This window comes from Polypterus senegalus, chromosome 14 (assembly GCF_016835505.1).
Source record: "Polypterus senegalus isolate Bchr_013 chromosome 14, ASM1683550v1, whole genome shotgun sequence".
Taxonomy (NCBI): Eukaryota; Metazoa; Chordata; class Cladistia; order Polypteriformes; family Polypteridae; genus Polypterus; species Polypterus senegalus.
In genome coordinates, this window is record NC_053167.1 from 29,872,322 (window position 1) to 29,883,521 (window position 11,200).

Below are 11,200 nucleotides of genomic sequence, written 5' to 3' on the forward strand. Positions count from 1 at the left end.
TATGATGTAATGCACTGCAATGCATACATTTTCATTTGTCACTAGAATACACTCATTTTGACTTATTGCTTTAAAAATGGAAACATTTTGGAAACATGAAATATGGGTACATTTGTCTTATTGTTGGTGATAATACACTGAGCAGCTGCTTAATTAGTTATGCTACCTATATGTTAATTTGTTGATTAGGATGGTCATTGCATTAAACTCTGTTCACTGTCAGCTTTCTGGAAACAGCACAATTTTGTTAGCTTTATAATGTTAGAATTATCCTTCTATAAAAGCCTAAACCACACATTGACACATTGCTACAAGGAGGAAATGCATTTTATTGACAATTACTGTATATTGACAGGTTGTTGACACCTGACAAGAAAGATCTGAAGATATCCTCATCTTCCCATTAGTTTTAATCAACATGACCCAAGTTTCATCAGACAACGCAGTGTTTTTTCAGTTTTTCATTGTTTCAGTATATCCTATAGTCCGCTACAGTTGTAACTAAACTGCTGAAAAAAATTAAAGGAACATTTTGAAAACACATCAGATCTCAATGGGACACCCTGAACATCAAAGTGAAAAAATGAGGCTAGTCCTTTTTGCCTAAATCTCCAAATCATACTCAGTAGTTTGTATGGCCCCCAAGTGCTTGTATGCATGCCTGACAATATCAGGGTATGCTCCTAATAAGACGACAGATGGTGTCCTGAGGGATCTCCTCCCAGAGCATTACCAGGGCATCACTAAGCTCCTGGACAGTGTAAGGTGCAACCTGGTGGAGTCAAATGGACCGAAAAAAAATATCCCAGAGGTGTTCTATTGGATTTAGGTCAGGCGAGTGTGGGGGTCAGTGAATGGTATCAATTCCTTCATCCTCCAGGAACGTCCTTCATACTCTTGCCACATGAGGCTGGGCATTGTCGTGCACCAAGAGGAACCCAGGACCCGCTGCACCAGCAATAAGGTCTGACAATGGGTCCAAGGATTTCATCCCGATACCTAATGGCAGTCAAGGTGCTGTTGTCTAGTCTGTAGAGGTCTGTGTGTCCCTCCATGGATATGCCTCCCCAGACTATCATTGACCCACCACCAAACTGATCATGCTGAACGATGTTACAGGCAGCATAACCTTCTCCACGGCTTCTCCAGACCCTTTAATGTCTGTCACGTGTGATCAGGGTGAACCTGCTCTTATCTGTGAAAAGCACAGGGTGCCAGCGGTGGACCTACCAGTTCTGGTATTCTATGGAAAATGCCAATCAAGCTCCACAGGGCCGGGCAGGGAGCCACAGGGCCCACTAGAGGATGTCGGGCCCTCAGGCCACCTTCATGAAGTCTGTTTCTGATTGTTTGGCCAGAAACGTTCACACCAGTGGCCTGCCTGCTGGAGGTCGTTTTGTAGGGCTCTGTCAGTGCTCATCCTGTTCCTCCTTGCCCAAAGGAGCAGATACCGGTCCTGTTGATGGGTTAAGGACCTTCTATGGCCCTGTCCAGCTTTCATAGAGTAACTGTCTGTCTCCTGAAATCTCCTCCATACCATTGAAACTGTGCTGGGAGACACAGCAAACCTTCTGGCAATGGCACATATTGATGTGCCATCCTGGAGAAGCTTGACTACCTGTGCAACCTCTGTAGGGTCCAGATATCGCCTCATGCTACCAGTAGTGACACTGACCATATCCGAATACAAAACTAGTGAAAAAACAGTCAGAAAAGATGACGAGAGATAAACGTCAGTGGCCTCCACCTGTTATACTATTCCTGTTTTGGGGGTCATCTCATTGTTGCCCCTCTAGTGCATCTGTTGTTAATTTCATTAACACCAAAGCAGCTGAAACTGATTAACAACCCCCTCTGCTACTTAACTGACCAGATCAATAGCCCCGAAGTTTCATTGACTTGATGCCATACTTGGATTAATAAGTGTTCATTTAATTTTTTTGAGCAGTATATGTGCAATTCAGTGACACGAAGAGAACTCGGACTGTTGGCAAGCCTATCTCACCTGAGACAGTACAGTTTGTCGTGTTTTCTCATATTTCTCTTTCAGAATAACTGTAGTACAGTTCTTGACTATTAATTGACCGACTGTAGCGTGTCTTTAACTCTACAAAAGTTTTTTGTCCACAAAACCTGTTTTTATTTATGTGGTTTTCCATTCTCAGAGAGGTGACACTGCAGTACAGGAAATTCCTACAGGATTTATTTTTCTAAACACTGCCATGCTGGAGCTTTTCACACCTGCTACCTTACTAGGTTCAAAATCATTTTAATCTTTGTGTCTGCCCTTCTGAAATCTATATTGGTATCTGTCTGCTTTAAACAGCAATGTCAGCACTTGTGATGCTATGCTTGATTGAACTGTAAATTACATTGAAATGGCGGGTGGGCCTAATAAGGTAGGCACTTAGTGCATCACACAAGTATTAGAATTACAACCGTTGGCATTAATAGTCTTATGTATATCAAGATATAGAATAAAACATCTTGCAAGTTACATTAAAACAAATTCATGTCTTTTTTCACCTTACTGTTAAACACCCTTATTATATGATGGCCTATAAAGATACTTGTCATTGTCACATTGTTTTAAGAGCCATGAACTGCATAGGATGATTGTTCCAGGGATTCACAATTTGCATTTTTCTGTGTGTAATGGAGACTGGGGAAACTCATTGTGAAACTATTCATTGTTCTTTGTTATTCTTAGAAAATACCCCAGCATAGTCATGGATGAGCCACTCTGAGATGCCCAGGTTGCCTCCCTCTCAAACCTGGAACATCAATAGTCGTATACTGAGAAGGACTAAGCAATAGGGACACATAACAACAAGAGTAGGTGTATCAAAAGTGCACAGTGTTTGTATTATTCCAGCCATGTTCAACAAATGAAAGTGCAGTGCAGGTGTCTTCTTAAATAAACAAATAAAATAATCCCCAATAAAAACATGTGAAGGTTAAAATCAACAAAGTAATTAAATAAATAAGTTACAATCTGAGGTTACAACAGAGTCAGAATCAATCCAGGGGCCTCCTTCTACAAATTGACATCTCTTCTTCACATCCTTATTAAGGTCTCCTCAACAAGAGGAGACATCCACCAGCAAGTGCAGTCATCCTTTTAACTGGCCCATCCTTGCGGCATCCATGAGGACGATGCAAGTTCAGAAACTTTCTCCCACCACCATCTCTTGGACTGGTTTGTTTCTCCTGCTCCTTGGACAATCAGCAGGAGTGACCCTGCCCTAGGAGTGCCATGAGCTCACTCAGCCCTGGGACATCCCCAAAAGCTTACCTCTACACTTCTGTACCAGCTCAGTCATAACCCTCCTCTTTTTTTCTTTCCTTTAGATTTAACCTTTTGCTTTTCTATTAGTTCCCCCAAACTCACATCTTTCTGACCTAATGTGACTCCTTTCTTGCTTCAGTGGAGGTAGGTGCCTAATGTATTAATTCCAGAGTACTTCTGATGAAATCGGCTGAAATGCACGTGTCTGAACACGAAAACAGACTCCCCTATCAACATCCTGGAGGTGCTTGTCAATGTTAATGCGTCTGCTTGGAGTCTGTGTTCATTGTTTTTACTAAAAACAGACCCCAAACTGCCATTACCAACCATTCACTAGTAAGTTAACAGTTTTAAGTCCCTTTTCTCTTTACTGCACTAATATACTATATACTACTACCTATTTCCCCGGCTTTGCAGTTTGAAGCTACACTAATCCCAATTTAAAACCGTTTGGATCAATCGGTCGGCAAATTTGTATATGCTGTAGCCATAATGAAATCCTAATACACAAACGAGGAACTTTGTGTCATGGAGACTGCATCTCTAATTGCTCCATCATTTAACTGTGGTCACAATTTGATTCTGATTGTGCTGTAATTCCCTTCCCATCATATTGAGTTATTGCTGTGTTCTCCTACAATATCTGAAAAGAGCATCTTTCAGCTAACAGTACGTTTTGGCTAAGGAAAAGCAATGATAGTATGTCTGAGCAGCTGTGCATTTTTAATATTATCCATACGTTTTATCTTCATGTTAACTTAGCCAATTATAGGTCTGTATCTACCAGATCAGTAATTCAGTGCATGGCAGAAACACTGGTGGCTTAGATTTGAACTATACTAAAGTCATTCTGATATATGTGTGTGAATCAGGAGTCATAGTAGTAAATATGAAAGTACAGTTTTGACTTTTACTCTATGTGTGTGCAAAATAGTCAGGAAGCAAAATGTAGACACACCAAAATGTATCCTTTCCAATCACTGGGACTCATTAAACTTACACAACAAAGAGGAAACAGAGAAAGAGAAACCTCAAGTGAAAATATAAAAGCATCTATGGTATCTGCCATATATGGTATATACGTGCATATGTACATGAGAAAAGTCAAGGGAGATTATGCTAAAGCTACAGCTAAAGCTTTATCTGATATACTGTGTGCTTTTTTGGTGTTGCTATCTCAAAAGAGACATAGCAGTGCTAGTGAAAGACCAGAGAAGAGTGAATATGCTGATTCAAGGACTGCAAAATATAAGTTAATGAGGAAAGATTGAGGGAGCTAAGCCTTTCCAATTTAAGTATATGAGATTAATAGAAGACTGCTTACTTACAATAGATGACTGCTTACTAGTTGACCTAATGTTGCTGTTGTACTCTTTGTTGACTCCTTTGCTACCAAAGCTAGGGAGATGGACTATGGGTAGTCTTATGTTAGACCTACACTACACTTTCTTTAGTGTGGTGCTTCTAATTATATTATTTTAGGAGAATTCCATGCTCACGTCATGGACACTGTTTACTTTTGTCTGTTGCTGTTGTAAAGGACCACATGCATTGTTGGGCATCCTGGCCGGGACTGGTTCCTGTCCATTAACCCGCTGAGGGGCCTGTGTGACAGAATGATTGAGGGAGGCTTTGTTCCAAAACTACATGCCTCTCCAACACACTAGATGGCAGTATCCTTGGGCTTCAGGACCCATACCAATACTCACCATGAATCATGGGACTTGCAGTGCAGTGAGGTAGCCCTGCTGAGATATGTGGATGCCACCAGAGGGCACTACAGGGAGTTGTTCTTTCTGCTTTAGAGAACTTCCGATCAACTGGGTAGTGCTTCAGTCGGGCTGTACCATGGCACTGGAAGTACTCCCAAGTCCAAGATAAAAGGAGCCACTCAACCTTTTTCAATGAGTTGGAGTCGGGAGGAAGAGGAAAAGATTTGAAGGAGGGAGTTGGAGTCGGGCGGAAGTGGTCAAAGCTCGCCTGGGAGGTGTAGAGGAGGAGAAAAGAGTGAGAAACTGAGGAGAGTCGTGCTTAGTGTGTTTTTGAGACCTTTATGGAAGGTAACTATGAAAATAAACCAGTTTAACTTGAATGGGACTTGTGTCTGTGAGGTTGTGTCTGGGGTTCACACTCCATATTAAATTGTCCCCTCCTTGTGTTTTGCCCAAGTGACACCCTGTTTGGACCTTGAGTATTTGATACAAACCTACTATGTCTGAAGTACTAACATAACCATTTTCATTTAATTCTGCTTTATTTTATGATTATTTTCCAGACCTGCCAAAACCTTCTTTCTTTAAGGATACATCTGTCATTTGTCTTATTGACTAAAATAACACAAGTGTTAACTATACTTTTTACTTTGTGCCATTTTTAAAGTAATGTGAAAAGTCCACTTAGTGTGTGTATCGTGGCATTCTCTTTCTCTCTTGGTCCTTACGTAGTAGGATGACAGTTCTGTTTCAAGTCTATTAATGTTAAAGCTACCTGGATATAGCCTTGTTTCTGTAGACTAACGTTTCTGTCAGGCTCCTTCATCCTATGCTTCTTACCTCTGTATAACTCTGGGAGAGTATCCACAGTGGGCCTTAAGCTTGATTTAATAAAAAAAGTTACATGTTGGACATGACAAATTTGGTTTAGAAGAAAGGTATTCCACTGAGTGCTGGCATGATCTGGGTTTCTGAGCCCTGTGCATAGTGGTTATACTCTGATTTTTTTCCTTTTTTAAAAAAAGTTAAAAATCAGTCAATTTCTCATTTGGCTCTATCTTTTTATCTAATGGATGCTGCCATGTTGGAGACTGGTTGGGGGTCACGATACTGCTGGGGCTACCACCAGGTGTTACTGGATGTCCAAGACTAGATTCACAAAGAATAAATCTTTACATCATTTTTTTTTTGTTTTTGTTTTGAATTTACTGGTTATGAAAATATGATTTTTGGCCATCTGATTACAATTTGCATCTTGCATTTCTTTCTCTGCTCTTGAGCGTATGACTTACTGCTCTGTTCTTTGCCTACGATTCTGGCTACTTGTCTTCAGATTTGTTTATTTATATATTGTCTTCTTGGTTACAAACTCTTTGTGAACTCTGACTTCTCTAAGCCATCTTCTGATTCAAGGGCATTCTGAACTACTGTTAATTTACAGGGCAAGTTGTCGATCAAGCAGCATGAATTTAGAGAAAATAAGAACACTTTTGGGAAAAATAATTTATAACAATACTTAAAAATCCATCCATCCATCCATTATCCATCCCGCTATATCTCAACTACAGGGTCACAGGGGTCTGCTGGAGCCAATCCCAGCCAACACAGGGCGCAAGGCAGGAAACAAACCCTGGGCAGGGCGCCAACCCACCGCAGTACTTATAAATTAAAATAAAATAATTCAATTAATACAATTAATCCCTGCAATGAAACAACAATGTTTACCAAATGGGATAAAAGTGTCTTAAAGAATTAGTTTTGGCAGAAGTAGGTGGTATAGCTGGCACAGTTTTATGGGGGCCATTCTATGAACCTGCCTAGTCAGCGGAAGCAGTTCACTTATACTGTACCTATTCATGGTGAGCTGTTTATTTATTTATTTATTTATTTATTGTAATTATCTAGCTAATTTGAAGGCTTCTCCGATGTAAACATTTAAGTAAGTGCTGCAGTTTTATGTATTTATGTATCGAACTGCAGTTTTGCCAGTTATGCTTAAGTAAAAAAAAAACTGGATTCTCAAGCAAATTACCATCCTTGTGTGTCTCTTAGCTGAAGATGCTAAAATATAATATCACACAGTTTGAGCTTCCTTTCTTTAATTGCGTTGAAAATGCTGCATTTAGAAATACTGGCACCATGTCAAATCCCTCAGTTAACCGCTTCAAAAATGTCAGCTTTTAACTTACAAAAAAATGCCTAAACTGTGTTTTATTTTTTTGATTTAATTAGAATAACTTTTGCTTATGTTTGATGTTTACTGTATATTATACTTTTTCCCTGTTACTATCCCATAATTAGTTTATAAAAGCTTTACAAATTTCCAAAAACGATTAGCAATCATTTTATGCCAAGTAGTGAATTCTGTATTTTTGCACCTATACTTTGCACTGAACAGAGCAAATCCATCATTTTTCTTACTAATATTATGATTTACAAGGAGATAAATAGAAAATTCCGATTTTTTTCATTTATCTGTCTATTTCTGGTATAAATATTAACATCAGTAATTACACACATGCTTCATAAATAGTTAAATATAGAATGTAGCATTCAGAAAATAATTCTGAACTTCATATAGGCATACAATATACTGTGCATTTATGCATAGGGGTGTGTACGTGTGTGTCTGTATATATATAATTATAACTAAATAGAAATACACGAGCAGATTCCCTTCTACAGGACCAATTTCAAGTCATTGGTTGAGCTAATGTGGCCATGTTTTATATCTGATGGGAAGGTGGGTAACCATACAGACATGTGGTACTATCCATACTGCACATAAGCATTCTAGAATTGAAATTTGAACCCAGGTCACTGAAGCAGTAAAGCCACAGTGTTAACCACTGTCAATAATTCATTGTTATTATATGTAATATAATAAATTATATATAATATGTAATACATGTACATAAATGCCTGTATAGTGCAGTACATACATAGATAAAAATATTTAGTCATGCGTAAAAAGCCTTTGTGTGTGTTTGTATGTATACATAAAGTCTATGCATAGACACACAAATAATGATAGCCACCTTGATAGATCATGATGCAATTAAACATTTCATAATCTAATGTACTGGATGTACAAGGAAATACAGTACATGAGATTTGATATATCAACTTCTTTAAAACCTATGCTTGATTCTTTCATATTTTTTGGCTCTGCACTTTTGAAGCAAACCATTTTGCGATGGATTATATAGTTCCTATCTCCCTGTTACAGACCGCGCTACTCAGTAGCTACCTTACTCTGCTGAACTTGTGTAGAAATTGTGAATATAGAAAATTGTGCCAATATTTATATGCATCAGAAAGCATTTAAATATCCGATATAGTTATTTCAGTAAGAGTATTTAGAGACGTTTCTTAGATAAAGGATGTTGCAAGTCCATATTAATTATGAACTTTCAGTTACACACCTACACACCAGCACATAACTACATGAACAGCAGGTTTTAATTTCAAGCAATAAATGCCGAAAAGCACAACTAGAATAGAAAACACGGAGATGAATTTTCAAACCAGTTTCAGTACTGTAAAATGTTTTTTCTTTTATTTGTCCAAGGAAGTCAATATCACAATTTTTCTTTTACCTGCGTTTTAATATTGTGCGTGTGAGCAGAAGCAGTGATGCCCTGTCGACTTACTAACAGAATGCAGATGTAACACGCCTCCAGATTTATTGCTGAAGTAATAATGTGCAAAAATTTGCAAGTAAAAAAAAAAAAAATCTTTATATAACAGAAAAACAGCCAAACAGAAACTGCAACATGAATCTTTTAGTGCAAAGTGTTAAAACTTAAAATCTTTAAAAGAGTAGGAGTGATGGATCTCATCACTTGCAAACTTGTTGCTAATGCATCTGGTCAGTAGTCAGGGATGGTCTTCCTGCAGAGATGCACCTGGAACTGCTACCCCGTTCACAGCAAAGGTCATATATAAATAAGGGAGCATGGTTATTTTTAACTGGCTAAACGTAATATAGAGAGCAGCATTTTTCTTGTACATTCAAAGCTGATTGCAAGAATATGATAATGTTACAGAAGCCTACCTGTCTCTGGTGAAGTCCAGCTGAAGGACTTGAAGAGAGGCAGAGAGGTACAAATAAGACCATCCAGCTTTCATACAGTTAGTCTCTCCTCTCTCTCTCTCTCTCTCTCTCTCTCTCTCACTTACTCACTCGATCTCACCCCTCCCTCCCCTCCTCCATTCTGTGACCGAGCTCTCCTCTGAGTGTATAATTAGAACAGGCTGTGTTGTGATACTCCTCAAACTCATTGTGGGAGGATGCTTCACTCGCGCCCGCTCTGCCTGTTTTGGCAATCTGCCCAGAAACAGCTCTCATTAACAGTGACAGAGCGTGGAATTCAATAGGGCAACACCTTGGGCATTCTAGCTACCAAATGGGCATTACTGTCTGTAGAAGACCTCCTAATCCCCCAACACTGTTACCACTGGAAAAGATTTGGTTTTAAAGAGACGGTAAAGTGGTTGACAATTTAAAAAAAAAAAAAAAAGTCTTTGCATTTGAGGAAGTAATGCCAGGTGGCAAGAGTTGAGGAGTCACCAGGAGATTCTCCTGGGGTGGAGGGAGAGATATTAGGGGAATTAATTAATTTTGATGCAGGAACTCTTGGAAATTTTTCAGAGCACATGCTGATTGTATTTATTAAACACATATCACACAATCTTTCTAATTTAGAACCAGTTCATCAAGAAAAAAAAAAGCTGACAACTTTCCCATATGTGTAAAGAGAACTTCATGTCTCCTTAAGCATAGAAGAGTTGCACATAAAGATGAATGCTATATGCCTTATGTGGATGTATTTTAGAGTGCGTTCTTTAGGGTCACCCGATCTGTGATGCCCAGAGTTTAGCCACTGATTTTGTAGCATTTTTTTTTTCCTTTCATGCTTCATCTTCCTTCAGATGAGATGCCATTACAACGGCTAGCTAATTTTCTGCCTAATAGGAGCCTTGTGGCTTTAAGCAAAGCAATACAGGTATGTACAAATTTGAGAATCACCATTCTTGTTTTAGAACAGGGGGAAATATTTGGACGAGATTTAGGTATATGTAGACATTTTCTCTGTCTTTTATTCAGTACAAGTAAATGATTGATTAATTGAAAAAACAAATAACAAGGGTACCCATTCTGCTCCCCCTTGGTTAAGCCCATTTCTGCCTTCCCAGTAATTTATCTAGAAAGATTAAGATATGTCTGGAAAACATTTGGGATTAAATCACTTAGAGATCTGTAAATTGACAATGTCTTTGCATCCTATGAACAATTACACTCCAAATTTAACTTTCCAGCAACACATTTCTTTCACTACCTCCAAATTAGAAACAAAATCTGCCCAATTTCCCTCACCTCCCACCTACCTCTATTCCAGGAAAAAAACATTAATCAGTCTTGAGGACTTTTTAAAGTCTCCCCCTTTCAAAGATCCCATAGTACAGTGGGAAAAGGATCTGTTATTCAATATTTCAGAAAAGGAGTGGAAGGTAGCAATGCACAGAATTCACTCAAGCTCCATATGCGTAAGGCATTCAACTATTCAACTTACAATTATATATCGGGCACGCCTGTCTCTCTTAAAACTGTCCAAATTGTTTCCAGGGCAAGATCCAAACTGCAAACGCTGCAATCAAGTCCCAGCCTCACTAGGCCACATAATTTGGGTCTGCACCAAATTAACATCATTCTGGACCAAAATCTTTAAGTGCCTTTCAGCCAGCCTTGGTGTCACAATCCCTCCTAACCCATCAACAGTTGTGTTTGGTGTTCTTCCAGATGTGCTTAAAGTGGAGAAGGACAAACAAACTGTGATTGCCTGTACTACACTATTGGCACGCAGCCTTATCTTGCTCAACTGGCAGAATCTGAACTCACCACTTTAAAGTCAGTGGGTAACTGATGTTATATATTTTGTGAAATTGGAAAAAATCTAATTTTTACTTAGAAGATCTGTACAAAACTTTTTCAAAACCTGGCAGGATCTAATCAATAATATTTTAGAATAAACATTTAAACTGGGCTGCGGTGGGCTGCTGCCTGCCTGAGGTTTGTCTCCTGCCTTGCGCCCTGTGTTGGCTGGGATTGGCTCCAGCAGACCCCCGTGACCCTGTTCGGATTCAGCGGGTTAGAAAATGGATGGATGGATGGATGGATGATTCACTTCTATGGAAT

The 11,200-nt window shown here is 39.0% G+C and overlaps 1 protein-coding gene across 1 annotated transcript in view; it reads right to left on the minus strand.

Moving 5' to 3' along the window:
• Nucleotides 1-9,197, minus strand: part of zmp:0000000926 — a 91,216-nt gene extending 82,019 nt beyond the window's left edge. Inside the window, exon 1 of the mRNA XM_039735465.1 lies at nt 9,059-9,197. The gene's annotated coding sequence lies outside the window, so the exon portion shown is untranslated. The remainder of the gene's footprint in view (nt 1-9,058) is intronic.
• Nucleotides 9,198-11,200: the final 2,003 nt, after the last annotated feature.